At 30.7% G+C, this 19,214-nt stretch overlaps 1 protein-coding gene across 1 annotated transcript in view; it reads right to left on the reverse strand.

The window, feature by feature from the left end:
* Window positions 1-17,405, reverse strand: part of LOC131853571 (schwannomin-interacting protein 1 homolog) — a 48,273-nt gene extending 30,868 nt beyond the window's left edge. The window contains exon 1 of the mRNA XM_059204493.1: window positions 17,323-17,405. The gene's annotated coding sequence lies outside the window, so the exon portion shown is untranslated. The remainder of the gene's footprint in view (window positions 1-17,322) is intronic.
* Between the last annotated feature and the right edge of the window lie 1,809 nt (window positions 17,406-19,214).

Consider the following 19,214-nt stretch of genomic DNA (forward strand, 5'->3'; position numbering starts at 1 on the left):
TTACTACTCCGCCGCGGCAGTTGCAGGGTTGGGCGGATTTAGATACAGTAAATACAATAACGGCAGATAAATTTGTTGATTAAACAAATATGTTAATATTTTGAAGGTTAATTTAAATAATAACATTATTATTAATACGTTATAAGCCAGGTTGTTTAGCTTACTAAAATACTCTTGTCTATCATCTTGATCTTTTTTTGTACCATTTAGTAACTTCCGCAAAAATTAAGCTAGTCATTATAAAATGTTGGGGGTTGTTAGCAATGGACTTATTTTTCCAACGTTAAAATAGCAATTAGTTATATTACAATCTTTAACATATAAGGAAGGTTGAACTTTATTAGTCAGTAGACTACCATGCAATTCTTCCAGAAAATTATCGTGATTAATTTTTGCGTTTATCACTATGGTATAAATGATCCAATTCCGTCCATAGACAGTTTTTGGGTACTTTAACATCGCGTATGATAAAGTTAATGAAGTTTATTTTAATAAAGATAAAGATTTCATATGAATACCATTAACCAATGTCAACATAGTGTAGTATAATTTATGTCGTCGACAACAGTGTGACGCAGATAATATGCCGTAATTTCAAGAACATTAACTTAAGTTATCATAAAATTTAATTTAAGGTTCAGTATAAAGTGAAGTAGTTGTTAATTAAAATTAATTGCTTCAGTTTTATTTAAACAGAAGAAAATTTCACGTCGATACTTAGTGTTCATATATTTCATTATTGTATAGTTACGTCAGTACCGAGCTGCATTCACGGCCTAGGTCACCGCGCAAGTCCAGAATAACAGTCCGCCATTATTATACAAATATATCTTAATATAATATATAAATACAAGTATTGTACAATGGCTTGTATATAATGCTATCGGTTCGTATAAATATTTTTATTATATAATTTTTATATGTATTGATGCATACTACAAATACGAAAATGAATGAAATTAGATATATGCGAGTATATTTGTATCTTACGAAAATTTGATACTTCCATCATCTAAAAATGTATCATACACGTACTATTTTACAAGAAAAGGGATATAAAATACTTTATATTCTAGTCAAACAATAGAGTCTAGTCCTGCGTCACCAGAAAATGAGCACAAAATAAGAGTTGCAAACAGTGAAATTATTCCTTTAAGATCAGAACCTACAGGTGTGGTGTTTCCTGTTATTAAATAATTTAATCGTTAGTAGGTATATATACTGCTATATATATTTATTTAGGTTTAAAAATTACCATCATAAGATACAACAATACAATATGTCGTGATTCTATTTATTTTTATCATTATTTAGTACTAGATAATAAATTACAACATATACTTCTTAAATTTAGCGAAGCAATCAAATATATTATTAAAGTGCAAACTCAAGTGAATCTTCCTTGTTACCGCATAAACTCCATACTTTTTTTTTAAATTCATTTTATCATAGAATACTGCTAGCATGTATATGCTAGTAGCAGCAGTATTCTATGATAATTTGAACAGCAAACTTTCATTGCTCTCCTGTATTTATAAACAATCAATTTCTTGTACTTAATTAGTTTTTATAATCTCATCTTGCTTGTACGTTATAGCTTCTGTTTTGCTCCTTAATAGATTATATTTTTAGCTGTAACTTCTTAATAAGACTCTTTGAATCCTCTTTTACAGCTTTTTTTTGTTACCAACAACACATTTAGACTAAATAAAAATGGATGTATCAGAAGAACAAAGACTTGATCACTTGATGTAAACCAACTCTCTCTTAATATTCTGATAGAAGTCGTTCCAAATACGAGTACCAACAAAAATGTTTACTCACATCAAAAACGAATATAAAATATTTATTTTAATGTCTTACATTAAATTAATATTATATTTAGTTATATAAAACTTCTTATTTATTTCTTTTGGGGAAGTTTACAGAATACCTAATATTATTTTAAGAAGAATATAACATTAGTTATGCCTGACAACAAAAATCCTCCTATATATAAAATACTAAAATAATTTACGTTTCAATCAATTATTCTCATATGTTTAATAATAAAACAATGTCTTAATCCCAAATAGTTAATTACAATTTACTATATGTGTAAAATAAATATTAAACATAAAACTGTGATTGTTACTCACGACTCGACGCCCAGATTATTTGAAGTATAACCAATTAAATAATGTCATCAAAAAAAGTAATCATAAATATTAATTGAAATTTATGCTATTGTAACTTTCGAAACAACATTAACTGCTTATATTGTGTCAGCAAATAAAGTCAATACTACTATATAATATGATTTAATTAATACTTTTATAAATATAGTGCCCTCTAGAAATGTTTTCACTACTTTCTACTGTGTCATGAGGGCTACGATAACTCTAGTAAAAGTGACTTTTCTTACTAGATGTCGTTAGCAGCGAATCGGATTTTTACATTCTATGAAAAGTATTTTGTAGTTCAGTAACGGTATCACATATTTTACTAAGCTAACAACAGATGGCGCTCCTCCACGTAGCCTTTGCTACGTGCTACGAAGTAACATTAGCAATATTTTCGTATTTCCATATACAATTCTGAAGTAGACGTAGATACTAAACATCATGAAGAATGAAACATAGACAAATTTCAGCATAGAAATAAACATTATGTTATAGATATCAAAGTAATAATACTAATATTTAATACTCCTGATTAAATATTACTTCTTTCAAACAATAAACCGAAAATTATATTGTAGGTTTAATTTTAAAAGTTCTGTGTTGATGAACTAATTTATAAAAATATATAAGAACAGATGTGTAGTAGCTAAAAAATTAAAATTTTACGATAAATGACAGTATATGAAATATATATTGAGATAATATTATTAATAAAGGTATTATTTAGGTACTACAATTGCGTTACGAGGTAACGAGATAATAAGGAAAGAATAAACAAATTCCATTGACGATAAAAATATATGTGTATAAAAGGATAGAGTCTAATGCATAAAATATTTAAATTAAAAGGAGGTGTATTCGAATCACGTAACTTGTTTCTCAGAACTCAACTCGTCATCTGAATGTTGTGAAAACTAATCACAATACACACTCGTACAATTTGCGTAGACACGCTTTGTACAAAAGTATCAAGCAAAATTAATAAACACTGATTTAAACGACATGTAGGCATGCATTATTTATGACGTAATTGTTGACTTTTCTTATTCCCAATCATTCCGCACTTAATTAGTTCAGTTCAATCCGTAAGAGGATTCAATATGAAGATAAATATATATTTACCTATATTGTTATTTAATTATACAAGTTTTACCATTTGATTTCAACTTTGCCTAACATATAAAAATGATCACTGTCTCTCAAAAAATCTAAAATTCTACTGTAAATATAATCTGAATATAGCTGTGAAAGTACATTTGTATGCACCCTACACCGTCTATGAGGGTTGGGTGTTCCTGTATATTTTGCATACATTAGTTATAATAAAACAATTGTAACACTTAAATGTGAAATATTTCAACGTGCAAGTGAAAATCTATGATTATTACGAATATAGTGCTTCAAACAAATGAAATTGGAGTTTTATTCACAAAATAACTAATAATAATGAATTGCCATTGATATAATAATAATTTACTTATTATTAACTCTAAAGAAATTTATTTATGTTGAAATATCCTGTCATAGAATTTTCATGTAAGACTGGATTTTGTTCACAGCCAGGCATAGCCTAATTGTGTACATAAGAACACAATTTTGGTTATTTTCTTTGGAATACTTCTGGCTAACAGCTAGCTATCATCACAGTGAATGTGGAGTTTGTAAAGTAGTATGTAATTATTTGGAAGATTGTGGAACACAATGAAGACAGCTGTGTTCTCCGGAAGCACGTACAACTACTTCATTGGAAAGATAAAGAGAAGTTTCGTACCCTCTACAACGAACATAGACGACGAGAAAATTTGTCAGTGGACGTAAAATAGCTTACCTATTATAGCTATTCACAAGGAAATTTTTTTGTTGTAAACGCCTTTGTTTTAGTATATTTTATTGTAAAATTATTTATTAGATTAATTTTAGAGTTGGGTAATAGCTCTATAAATTAATCTAATAAATAATACATATACGCATACGTTTTTGGAATTTTTCAGAATATTTTTTGGGATAAAAATAGAGTGAGTGAATTCATTTAATCGTGAAAAAGTAAGAATCGAATAGACAGACATAGTTTCGCATTTATAATATTGGTATGGGGTCACGACTTTGGCGGTGTGGCACTTTAGCACACCGTCTTACTTCCGTTGGTCACAGGGTTCAATCTCACACGATACAAACATTTGTATTCATTAGTACGTTTGTTGGTATTGATCTGGGTATTTTCTATTAATATTACGTAAATATTTACAAAAAATAATAGTACTATATACATTTGTATCCATTCATAACTCATCTCTGCTTAGACTAGGGACTAGATGACACCGTGTGAATTGTTTATATACCAATTTATATAATTGCTCTAGTAATAATATAATAAAATACAATATTATAAAATATTTCATAGATCCGACCATATTTAAAACGAGTCAAAATAATTTGCATATGAAACGTGGAGTGCTTATTTGTATTCCACTACACTTTTGGCACGTTTTACAGTCCTAACGTGATAGGTGGCGAGATCGACAGATACCGGCGAATATTATCTGTCAGTGCCTTTATTGTATGTTTAAATATATTATATTACTAGCTGTGCCCGCGTTAAATTTCGGTATAAAATATAGCCTATGTATAATTCTTATCTATAAAGTATATTACTGTAAAGATTCATCATAATTCGTTCAGTACTTTTTGCGAGAAAGTGTAACAAACATCCATATTTACAAACTAGAATTTATAATATTATTATTTATTAATCGTTACGAAATCTATATACTAAAAAATACCAAATGCGAAAGATTTTCTATCTGTTTGTCTTTACTGATTTTAATGAAATTTAAGGTGGTCTCGAGTGTATCACAAGTAGGGGCATACACGGTCTTTTATCTCGCACGACGCAGACAAAGTCATGAGTAACATTTAGTCCTTAAGAAATTCTTAAAAACGTCGTAAAGATATAGTAGCTATAAACTGGGTATACGAGTATTGAGACCTATAGCGTAACAAAATACAACAAATAATTCTGAAACAAACTTTTGCATGAACTGTTATTGAATGAGTAAGTTATATATCGATGAAAAGACTTATTGTCAGTGTATTGATTTTATTACGAATGAAACGAGTGCTGAGAAACTTTTGTGAAATATTATTACCAATTTCAGCTTTGTTGTAAAAAAGTATTATCTTTATTTAAAGGTACCTAAGGTACCTATAGGTAGGTATTTATGAATATAAAATTTCATAAATTAAAATTACATTTTGATTAGCAAGAGAATTATTAAATAAATGTTATTATTTCCCAAATGATTATTTCAATGATAATAATGGATTGTAATAATAACAATATTTTTAAATATAATAATGTAATATAAATATTATTGTACTTTTTTACACGCCAGAAACGACAAGGCATATTTGGAATAATTATAATCTTAAAACCATTATGTACACATGTTCCAGTAAATAAATTAAATTGAATTGGAATAATAAAAATACTCAATTAATTTCAAAATAAATAAATCACGATTTAATCTTATTCCTATTCATTTTAATAGTTCCTACAACACATCATCTGTAGCAGTAATTTTTTTCTGCAATTTATATCAATAAAACAAGTTCACATAAAAGTGTGTAATACCTACCATGATAAAAAAAATGAGAATGGACTTGGAAAAAAAGCAATGTTGGAAGGATACAGCGTCGGTATTAAATAGGATGTACAGCGCTATACAGAGCCTCGTAAAAGAGCTTTTGTAACATTACTCTGTGTCGCCTGGCAGAGATGACTATCATGGAGTATACATTAAACGGACTTAAATTTACATACAGCAGTTACATAAACACAAACCGACTTTATTCAAATTCTATAACCAATGAAAACGTTATGTTTGACTAAATAATAGTAGTAATTATTTTCCCCAACTTTCACATAGCATAGTCGTGTGGCTATGCTATGTGAAAGATGTGGTATAATACAATAATACTATTATATAATATAATACAACAATACTATTATGTAATAGTTTTATTAGTTGTGACGTAGTCGGGTGACCTGAGTCAGTGATGCTCACCTAAGTGTCCTGGCAGGCAGTGGCGTGGTGGAACCGGTCATTGGGCTCCCAAAAATATGATTAATGATAAAGATGAAGGCTGGCTCACCCGTTATAGTCGTGAACGGTTGCAGCTTGTACAGACTGGACAGCTCCTATTTATTTTTTTATTTAGGCTCACAAACAATTGTTACAATCATAGAATTAATTTAATTACATGTAATGGGTTATGTGTCAGCAATTATTAGCGTCACGGTGCCCATATTAGCAGTATGCGTTCATACAGATTACAGACGTCGAAATGTATGTATATAACTGCGTCGAGGCGCTCATAATGCGTAGCGGCTATTATAATGAGTTGCGGCGCTTAGGTATAACAGCGTCAACTATTGTAAATGATATCGGACAACATAAAAGATCGTCGTGACGCTTTTAATTAACCAACTGACTAGATACCTTTATTCTACAATGGAATATGGAAACCGATACCTATAAACATTAATCATGAACATCATAAAATTTATTTATTATATGCCTAATCTTAATCAGTGTTAAACGAACTTAAAGAGTAATTTAAATTTTCAAATAGAAAATAGGCTCTGAAAGATGTTTAAATACAAAATGGAAATGAGTAATTCTTTCATATATAATTGATTTATAAAAGTCTATGTACTTATTTCGCAATAATGTAATAAATGTATTTTGAAGTTTTATTAATACGCAAACACTTCTAAGACGAAACATATACATAACAGCATCACTTCACTCCCTGTAGACTTATAACCGTAAAACTTGTCTAATAACCTACTCTAAGTAATTACACCTGAGTGGAAAATAAATATTAATTACACAAAACACAGTACCTACAAAAACTACAATGTGAACATGACCAGTTTTTATATCTAATCGTTGTATTAGTATTTCTTCGGAGGCAATGTTTATTGATTTACCGAACCACACGTACAAAACAGATAGGCTTCATAACATGTTTCTTGAGATTTATTTGTGAAGATATATTTTCATCACAATATGATGCTATGCAAGAAGGAAGTCTATTCGCAAAGATACCATGGGGTAGGTAGGATTACTCGCAGGAAACTCCTAACGTTATTGATGCTGATCCATTACGTGCGTGAAATTGAATCACAAGTTGGGCCGCAAAGTTTTCGTGAAACATATTTATTGTATGATGAAAATGTTTTAAACCGTTTGGAAACTGTTTTTATAATCACAAATTAAAATTTATTACCACATACATTATAAGTAATCCCTATATATAGCATATAGGGAGTATGTATGGTATTGAGTTTTACTCTGTATTGTAGGTACAATTGTTTCAATGTCTGATTAATCTATATATCGGAAAGCTATACGACATAATAATAGCAACTAAGGAAAACATTGTGTGTGGTTTATCAGTAAGCCGTGACACATAAATAATCTGTCTGTGTTTATCTTTGGGTCAGTTAACTTACAGGGAAGATCATAATTTATAAACTGTACAGTGGCTTATATCCTTACAGTAACTATTGTTTCATAACCAATAGGAATTTATAAGGCGATTTTATTGAAAATATATTGTAAAATATATTTCATTAACATATCGGAATAAATTAAATAATATGCAATATACAGTGTAGACTCCGTTAATAATAAAATACATAAACAGCCAGTCTTAAACCATATCTCCTTAATTCAACTCTTTTCCATACCTAAACACTAAAATATCAGTCATAATATAGACAGTAATATAACAGTACAGCCTGTTACCTACTGCTCAAGATAAAAAAATATCCATTCAGCTATCTGCCAAATCAGCAAAAAAGGCCCGTTTCTTTGGGAAACAGGTATAATACAAACTTGCCTCGAGACGAAACGTTACGATCCGCCCAAACGAGCCCGCAGGCTATTACTTTAAAATATTGCTTATAGACGTGGGAACTCATCGAGGCCAACGCCAAAATAGGCGCCGAGCCTCATTCAAGGGCTCAAAAACAAATTATTAATCAGATTTCAGTATTTATAACAAACATACTTATTTTCGCTAGTATTTCAGTTCTAAATCTGTGTTATCTATGTTTAAGTAAATAACTAGGGAACAGTTATATATGACATACAGTATTAAAATTAATTATATACTTCTACTTGCTACTCGGCCCAGCTTCGCACGGGTGTACATGTATTATGTACATATATAAACCCTCCTCTAAAATCATTCTATCTATTAAAAAAACCCGCATAAAATCCTTTGCATAGTTTTAAAGATTTAAGCATATATAGGGACAGAAAGTGACAGCGACTTCATGTAATGATAATGATACACTTCTACAATAGACTTCTACTTACTTACATACTATTAGTATGTAATATTATGTTATCTGTGCTATTAGGTTTCGTATGGTAATAAAAATTATAATTAGCGAGTATACAACGCGAATCACCTATGTGATATAGGTATAATAAAGATAGCTATTACAGCTTTACGCGTGCGGTAATATAAAATACTGTCATCAATTTTATGCTGGAAAAATAGAAGTCGTAATGTTAGAAAACATTTTGAAACGCTTTTAAACTTTTCTTTGTTTTTTTTTAATACTTAATTCAACTTTTATTAAATGCGTTTAAAAAATATAATTATTACTTAATTTATCTTTGAGGCTCTTGAAACTCGTAAGAGATTGTAATTTTACACCACTTTACACGTTATTTAAAGCGTACAATAGCTCAATAGAGTAGTATTGTATTGTCTTCAGCCGAGTGCGCTGAAGACATAAGTATACATTCAAAGTTGTCTCTACCTACAAGCCTCTCCTGTAGTCAATTAGGTCAAACTCGCAAGTCAGGGAAAGATGAATAATATAAATTATTTATCATTATTGTTTACGTACAATTGATCCAAATTTGTTAGGAAATCGAATAAAGATGATCTCTACATAATAAGCAACAAAATCGCCGTTGCTTTCTGTTCGCTTATATATCTTAAATTACACAACGGATTTTAACGCAGTTTTCAACAATAGATAGAGTGATTCAAGAGGAAAATGTGTATGGACACATATGTGTTATAGATTTGTAATGCAACCGTGCGAACCCGGAACGGGTCACTAATGATAGATAAATATTGCTCACTCAATTTGCAAATTGTAAAGCAAAATAGTTTATTTTTTTTCAAATTATTTATTTACTAACCGTTACGCGATACTTCATCTTCTTTTAAGAAACAGCCTGTGTCCGTACTCGAGATATAATACATATATCCTCACGTCAATTTCATTAAGATCTGTTATATAAAATGTTGAGTGTTTCTTATTTTTGTAATTTTTCTCTGTAATACCAATAAATTTTACATCCCACTGTAAAATATTGAATTATGATCATCGATCATTTATTTATCAAAATAAACATATAAAGAAATAAAGACACATGTATCCCCAAATAAAACATGTTTCTGGTTTCCAGAACGACCATGATTTTATTAAAGGCAATCAGACTGAGACGTTTTCATAATAAAGAATAGGCTCTTTGCGTCGCTTCAAAGTAGGGCCGAGAGTAGATTGCTCTCTACAGATCCCAGTTTGAAAACAACGGAAACAGAACTCTGATACCTACTGCAAATAATTACCCGACGAATGTCTGTCGTAAATCTTTTATATTGTCTAAGTTTAACAATTTAATAAAATTTTGGTCTTTCAGCGCTATTTGATCTTATGAGGTATACCCGTATATATAAATACAGATGTGTTGCCCTCTTGTAGATTTTCGATTACCAATAAAAAAAAAGATTGAAATATTTTTTTTAAACATAGTTTAGAAAAAAATATAAATAAATGTAATAAATAATGTTTGTTACGCAACATTTAAAAAAAAATAAGGTTATAACTTTTTTTATATAAAAAAAATACAAACATTAATAATTCTCTAGATTTTATTTTTATTGTATCTATACAGTTCCTACATAAGTATTAAAATCTTCATCAATCAAAATTTCCTTCTATAACGATTCAAATAAATGAAGGAGGTATAGTAAGCATTGGCAATATCTTGTCCTCTGTATTGCCCGTTATAACTACGTGCACTGACTTCGACCGATGTTATATTTATTCTTGTTTGTAATAAAATTAGGTACTTTCAATATTTGTCATGTGTAGTTACATATGACAAATACTGAAAGTAATTTTAAATTTAACATATAACATGTCATAAGTTCTCAATATAATGATATATACCAAAATATGAAATCATAAAATATAAAATTAAGTAAATTAGGAAAAATGAAATAAATCATTTAATTGGAAAGTATAAAAGAAATTATTAATACGTTCACTCAAATAATAAAACATATTTGCATCTAGACTGAGCAATAAGAAAAGGTAAATAATAACTTTTTTTTTCATTACCTATGACTATTACTAAGTCTAGAACGAAATATAACTTAAACGTGTAAATGTAAAGCGACTCAAGAAATTTCAAAAGTGAAAGACTTATGTTTTCACGGTGAAAATATAATCTCATCGGACGTTTAAACTTGTTTGTAGGTAGAGGGTGAGAGTTTGCGATTCATCTTTTATGATTTAAATTCTTTATAATTTAGTGAATAAAGACTAAACAAAAGTCATACTTTGGGAAAGTTAAGTATAAGTAAGCGATAATTTTTTTTTCGTTTTGTGTTATGGCTTCATATTAGATAAACCCACTTGATTATTTCGAAACTCAACATTTTCTGTTAGTAACATTAGTAGGTCTACTCTTTACAATAATGTACAATAGTGAGGCTACTACTTAAAACTATTATTTCCCGTACCCTTAGAAATTTTATTAATTACTTGTTTCGTCTGTAGTTTAAATTTCTACAGTAATAGTACCTACGAAATATTTTGTGTTAATAGTGAAATAAAAAATGAATCTATTTAGTAGTTCTAAAGACAGCGATTTATGTATACCTACATAAAAATGACTTGTATTATTACAACAGATAAGGCCTAACGATTTCATGAAAACATCATAAAGCGAGATTCACTGAGCAAGAATTATGGCCGAACCCTAATGACAGGATCATTAAACGAACGAAAGAATTTTCGTCAGACACCACTCTTAGCTAACTTATTAAGCATTCACGAAATTCCTATTTTAATATATAATTTGTATAATACATAAGAATATAATTCGTACCGTTTTTCGACCGATTCAAAAGATTGACTGTATCTTTTGGTGATATAGCCTATACTCATTATCATTTCAAATACTGTACAAGGACACACTTTAGTTATATTTTTCTTAATACGATGTAAAATAAGCACCTAATAATTAAATTACAATATGAAGGTGCTTATGGTGAATTCTGCGAGGGCTCATAAAAAACCAATGTGCTCGTATTTTTAGGGTCAAAGAATACAGTTACGCATAGGAAAAAGTACTACATAATCCGAGTAGATACTGTAAAACTAGGAGGGTACACATTGAATTATACAAATAATTGGAATATTCTGTTATCTGCGTTAATGGATCTTTTAAGCTTTATTCCATTTACGAATTTAAAATTGTTGTTGACTCATACTGTCCGTTTGCTTTAACATTTATTCTCTATAACTATACCTACTACTACATATATGTTCTTACATTACACTAGTTTTATCGATTGTCTGTCTGTAGTGTTGGAAAGTTGCCTCTTCAGGGGCGATCGATTGCGACGCGACGCGCACTCCTCCATTCATCATCCTACACAAACCAAAGATCCTTATAGATATTCATTTGTAACTTTAACGTTGCCTTTATACTGTTCATCGCGTGGTAAATGACTTTTTGTCATAATTAGTTATTCGGAAAATGACAACATATTTCCCTAAAATCAAGTGTTTATTATCTGTAGATTTCAGTACTATATTCAAGAAATACTGAACTTAGTCATGTGCTATTTACATTTTAGACCTTGTCTAGTGAATTTTCCCGTCATCTAATCTCTCTAATATAAAAAAACTAGTTTTACATATGAGGACTATTAAATACCATTATAATTTCATAGATTTTTTTAGTTTAGAAGTCCAATATTAGCTATCAGGTTTTTCGTGTAAATATATATATTTTTAACTAGCTGTAGCCGCAACTTCGTTCGCGTGAAATTTAACTTTATTTTTTCTAAAGTAAAAGATTTTTTCTAAAATAACAGTAGACTAAGTTATTCCTTATTACATCTGCTACCTGTCAAGAAAAGTCCCATCCAAATAGGTCCATTTCAGAGTTTAGCCGGAACAAACAGACAGACAAGAATTGTACATATGCCTGTGGTAAAAGACGGTTATTTCAATATTACAGACATTCCAAATTTATTTATATGTGTAGATATCTCCTTCCACAAAAATCAAATAATAAAATTAAACAAACAATCGCGTGACGACTGGATATTATACTAACTTGGGGGGCTAATGTGCGTGTCTAAGTATTCAAATATCATACAAGCTCATTTATACCATAAATAAGTCACACATGGATAACTAAACTGGTAGTTTATAGTCTTTAATACCTATATATAAAATAATGATACCTTATTGCATCTATTTATCAGTTTAAGTATAAAAGTATTTAGTTAGGTACTTTCAGTAGGTAGGTATATATTGAAATCGCAAAATCGTGACGAAGCCAAAACTGTAAGTTTATTTGTTTGTATATTAAAGTAACACATAAAATTATTTTGGTTGGACAAAATAGGTGAAATTTTTGTAATTTCTAAGGCAATAAAAGTCTAAAGAAATCTGAGAAAAATAAGCCCCAAGCTTGTAAAATTTGAATTTACCTACTCTAATTAATTTTAAATACCTACATCATCTGCAGTGTTAGAAATTTTAAAAGGCATTGTGTAGATGTTTTACTTTCGTCTTTGGACTAGTTGACCCGACATACGTTGTCCTGTTGTAACTATGAATATTAAAACCATTAAAGAAAATTAACTTTGCTATTGTTCTTACTTACCTTCTTACTTCTTACTTTTATAAGATCCTTCTTCCGACAAGGACAAACGCAACGAAAAAAGTATAGCGGAATCAGTCCAGCCGTCACCTTACACACACACACACTCGTGATGTCGCCGTGACCTTAACCACAGATAACATAATATTACATACCTTAACGGAAATAGGGAATAATTTTTATATTTATAGATTATCGTCAAAATATGACGTCTACAAATGTACGGATGAAATTGCACCACGAGTATTAGATAATAGGATATATTGATAAATTATAATATAAGATATAGACAGATACTTTTTTTTCGGATTACTCTAACACTGTTGGCCGCAGCTTGCCTTTACAGCTTCTTCGGACGATAGGGGGCGAGTACAGATGGCACTATAAATCCGCGGAAGGACTTATAGAGCGGTTGAAGGCCAACTCTCGCCTGACGGATACGACTTTAGTCTGATGGCACCGCTAGGGGTTCGAACCTCGGCTCAGGCCGTCGTAATTTTGATCCCCGTTTGAATCGACGGATCCATCGAAGCAGGGACAAAGACTGTCGTTATGTGGTAAACCAAAGAAGTTTCAGAGTCATGACACTGAACCTTTCACCAAGAAAAAAAGGAAAGTTTAATAAAGGTAAATTTTAAAATTATTTGCTTTATTCGTTTTTAGAAAAGTTGTTCGGTTATATCCATAATTACTACCACTGACTATCGGCTTGCTATACGCAATAGTATTAACCTTACATACATACCAGTGGATACTTAATAATGTATTGATCAGTCTAGACAAAGAACTTTATAACATGCATTTGTATATGAGTCTAGACATTTGTCTTTAGAATATTATTACTAATAAATATATTTATGCTAATCAATAATATACAGAAATACCTACTGTTTAATATATAGGTAGATACCTACTTAAATCCTATACCGTGACCATTGAAATTCGATTACTTCCTCTAACCAACCACAGGGACTAGTGAAGGGCTGGCAAAAAGTGTCTACCTTTTACTACATTATACATTATACATATGTTTCCAAAAACACAAAGCAGTAAAGGCTACATTCCCTGCAACATGAAAAATCATATTTTTTAATAATAGTACCTAATCAGGTTTGAATGTATAAAACAAGTAATTAATAAGTAATATGATATATCGTGTTAGTCAGTAGAGCTACCTACTATAATAATGATCATATTTAAGTTAATGTCACCGCTGCCTATGTCTCCAGAATATGGTAGAATCGAAGTACAATATATCGGTGGAAGATAAGGAAAATTCAGAATAAAATCCTGGACGTGATATACATCCGAATTCCCACAAATAAAATTAAAGGTTACATTTACCATTTACGCGGATTGATAAAACCAGTGGGATTATAATAATATGATAATCATTATAATATATGTCGTTAACGTTTTATTATCCAGCTCAATAATTATGTAAGTTTGAAACCGATAAATTACCTATTTTTGTATTGAGGTATTAATATTTCGCCTCAGCTACATTAATCGTATATTAATGAAATCTCAAACGAAAAATTCAGTCTGGATTCTTTTCAACTTATTACATTACTAACGGTAACATATGGGATGTTGCCGTCATTAATGTAATAAGTTGAGAAAAATCCGGTTGGCAAATATAAATTTACTTGTGACAATGAAGTACACATACGGTATAGCATGCATAATATATAGGTAATCATGAATCATCTATACTCCAAAGGCTCACATAGATATCCAGACACTTGATTTTTTTTTATTTTATAGCAAATACATAGTTTAACTCTCATAGTTCTCATTTTCTTGATGGTCTTGCAAATATTGACAGTCAAGTCATCATGCTGTCTTTTTATCCAATTTGGTATTATAAGGCTTCTACTATTACAAATTTACTTTATTATTAGTTATAATAAAGTAAATTCCTATAGGAATTAAATTTAGTAACAATAATACTTATATCAGTGCTATACGAGAATGTGAAATCTTCAGTAATCACAGTTAATTAGACTGCCTATAAACTTATTTGCCAGCTCAGTGGTATAAAACATTCTGAAAGTAAATTTTATCTTACAAATAAAGCCGTTTAAAAAGTAGCTCGAAGTAATGAGTACGCTCGTCTAACCATGTCTCTAAGGGGAAGTTCGACGATTTATTTTAACATTTTATTCCGCGCTACATTGAATCAGCAATTCCATCGTCATTTCGAGTTGGCCCAATTATAAGTTTTTTTTTTATTAAGATGGCACTGATTTATAGGAATAAACGTGACTCCAATTAAGTTCATATAATATCATGGCTATTTAAATTAAATATATATTTATCCTATAATTTCTTCTATATAGATACATCTATAGTATAGAGGTGAAATTATAGGATTAGAATTATTAAGATTAACCCTCACATACGTTTATAACCTTTTATTTGTAGTAGGTAGAGTCACGTGGGGCACGTGTGCGCAGCGAGTAAGTGTACGCACTCGAAATATTTCAAAAACGGTTTATAGGTACGAACTGATAACACCCCTCCTCATTAGCGCACAAAAGGCTATACTTAGTGCAACATTTTCACTGTCCGCCGGTGAACCATTTTGTTTCCGTAAGTGAGTATTGTTTTTTGCTTGAATTATTGCGATTTTTGTCTTAAATGAAAGACTCATTCCTTTGTAATATATTTATATTTTGAAATTATGCTTTATACCATCGAACAGTACATTTTATGTAATATAAGCCGTGTTTAATCTTTTGGTGATGACGATTACGTAACATTGCTCAGTTCTGGTTCAATTTTATTTTGATGGTTTGGGGCAAATGTGCGCATACGAATGTCGGGTAAGTGTGCGCATGCGAATACTTACCCCGCTCCGCTTTGGCTTTGTATTTATGATGCAATTTGTTATTTCAGAGTTTAATTATACATAAAAAATGCCTCGATTATAAAAGAAATATGCCGAATAGAAGTGTTGTCACAGAGGACCAGCTAGAAGCTGTTAAAAGATTAATTTCCGAGGTTGGCAGCAAACGACAGTGTGGCACCCGCAATAATGAGTGTACCTTCGTCTAGAAATGAATATGTACTACTGTCATCCATCCAAGAAATGCCGAAGTTGGCCTTAGGCATTTCTTGAATGGATGACTGTGATTCAAAATCGGCGAAAGAAAGGCAAAAAGTCAATCATTGATACTGTAAGTCCTTATAAAGTAAAAAAAAAAAAGAAAAAACAAGAGGAAGAATAAATTGCCAAAAAAGAAGATACGACCTGATCTGAAAATAAATAAAATGATGAGCAGGAATTATTTTGCCCACTGTGTGGAGAAAAATACATATTTCCACCGAATGAAGACTGGATGCAATACAGCATCTGTAAGAGCTGGTGGCATGAACAATGCAATAACTTTGAAAAGGAAATATTTGAACTTATGTATTATTAGGTTGAGGATATCTATTTTCTGGTTTGTCGTATGAGTCTGACTCTATGTTACATGTTGCGTACACTTACCCACACTACTGCGCACACTTACCCCTATACTTGGGTAAGTATAGGGGTAAGTATTATATGTATGATGTGTGTTTAACAAAAATGTAATAGTTTATAAGGAGAATAACTGTAACTACTTAAATTGGTGTCAATAAAATATATTATTATTATTATTATTATTATTAAGTGTACGCATTTAAACAGTTTTGATTTTGTTGATTTCCAAAGAATTTGTGTAAATGATAATTATTTATTTTGCGTTTAAGCTGTTGATTATTAAATATTTTATATAATAAACCTTGTTTTGTTCCAGTTAACTTCAAATATTTTATTACATGATACTTCAAACCTTAAGTGCGTACACTTGCCCCACGTGACTCTACCTATTATTTTATTTGTACCTTTACTATATTGTGAAATTTGTGCAGGAATTAAAATGCTCTACCAGCTTTTCAAGACGGAGTACAACACAAATCCTATGTTTTTACCTGAAATCGTTTGTTCTTGGAGGATGTGAAACCTGCAACGGCTACAGCCAAAATATATAGCAAAAGACTCATCAAAATCGAAATGAAATTCAAATGACAGATATACAGTTAAGATGAAAACTTCCTCCTGTCGATAGGTTGGAATTTTACTTAAATATTTTCGTAACATATATGATTCAATTCGATTAACTTACAGCTTATGGAGAATTCCGTGTTTTGATCGGTTACACTAAACACGTGCAACGTTCGCGCCACGTTCGTAGCAAATTGGGCGTGAGTGACGCACGTTCTGAAAACCGTAAGACGAGCGCATCGCGTAGGCAATGCGACTCTACTGAAGCGGAGCGGGACACCCCGCGCCCAACCCGCATGAACTTACAGTTCCATTGCTAGCGGCAAGCGTCTACTCCACAAATTACATTTATATCGATGACAATGAGCTGGTGCAGCCGCCTGCACTAGCGATCTACGCTTTCGGGGCATCAGTGTAGAATACTCTCAATCCACTTAAACCATGGTGGTAAATTGATCAGGAATTAACCACGATAGTTTCCGGGACATATTAGAGCGATAATCGTCGACCTGATATGCCACATTGGTCGCAATTAGATCACTAACCCCTCTGATATTGTATTCAACACCGTAATAATGAATTTTATATTACTGAAAAGTATAGACTTGAACTAGAACATCCCTATTGATGCTCGACGACCTGGCCTTCAAAACAAGGTCTACGAAATATACACTTCCAGGCACGTAACAGCTTAAATTTCAGGATAGTGTAAGTATATTCTCTACAAAAATACTTTAAAAGTGATTAAGGATAGTTTCATTTCATTGGAAATTATTCCCTATATTATAAAGGTTACGCTTATTTGGTAAACACAACTGTAGATTGATGGTAGGTACATTCCATAAAAATGTTTGTTTTAGTAACATACACAAACGACATTGCGGCACACCTAATGATATGTAATTATCGTATCGCCCATGATCACCTATGTTCCTATACAATAATAGAATCTTAATGAATGGATACTGTCTCACTTTTAACGTCAAACTTAATGGAATTTGTACTAATATAGTACTATGTGTCTATATATGTTACTAAATATCAAATATTCTCAAACATGGCTTTAAGACTTTTTAGTGCTATGATTTGATAATGATGATTCAAATTTTCAAATTTATCTTAAAGGGCCTCTAAATTGCACTAAATTAATTATTGAAGCAATTGTTAGTGGTAGGTATTTATAAATATTTTATTATATATTTATTAATAGTAGTAGGTAAAATTGACGGTAAATTCTTTTTCGTAAATACATACATATTATACTTAGAAAACACTCAGACCGATACATACAATCATATTCATGAATACAAATGTTTGTTCCGTGCGAGGAACCGAACCCGCGACCTTCGAACGTAAAGCGGTGTGCTAGACCAAAGAGGTCGTCATTACTCCTTATTTTAAAATGTTATTTTATATTCCACAGATTTTCGTAACTTTGGATAAAGTCACGATTAAATTTTATAAATTACCAATAACTCTATGAATATGTCTTTGCTTAATAGTCTGAGTGCACCATTTTGCAATGAAATTAATTATTACAAAAGACGCTAAAACACGCTCGATTGGACATGGGAATGCGCAAACTGGCATAGAGGGCGTTTATTCTCGTTCTCTTTGTCCACATTTACATGATCATTCTGTCCTGTATGAATGCCGATTCGCCCGTGAAAGAACGTAAATATGAAGGCAGCTATAGACAGGTACAATGAAAAATAACATATATCAATGACAGAGTTAATTTAGAAAATTGCCGCAACATACCTCAAGCTTTTTTTTTTTTTTTAATTTATTTTGGCACAAACAGTCATTACAATTATAATTACAAATATATATATATATAGATAGTTGATAGACAACGAGTACCGAAAAGTATTTAGTAGTATTATATTAATAAGTAGTGTTGACATAATGAGCCTAGATATTAAGGTTAGAATTTTTTTTTTTACATTTTATATTTTACTATAAACAGACGACAGTACAGTAACATGAAATATAACAAAACAATAATAACAT

Source organism: Achroia grisella, unplaced genomic scaffold (assembly GCF_030625045.1).
Source record: "Achroia grisella isolate CSIRO2021 unplaced genomic scaffold, CSIRO_AGI_Agris_v1 utg903, whole genome shotgun sequence".
Lineage (NCBI taxonomy): Eukaryota > Metazoa > Arthropoda > Insecta > Lepidoptera > Pyralidae > Achroia > Achroia grisella.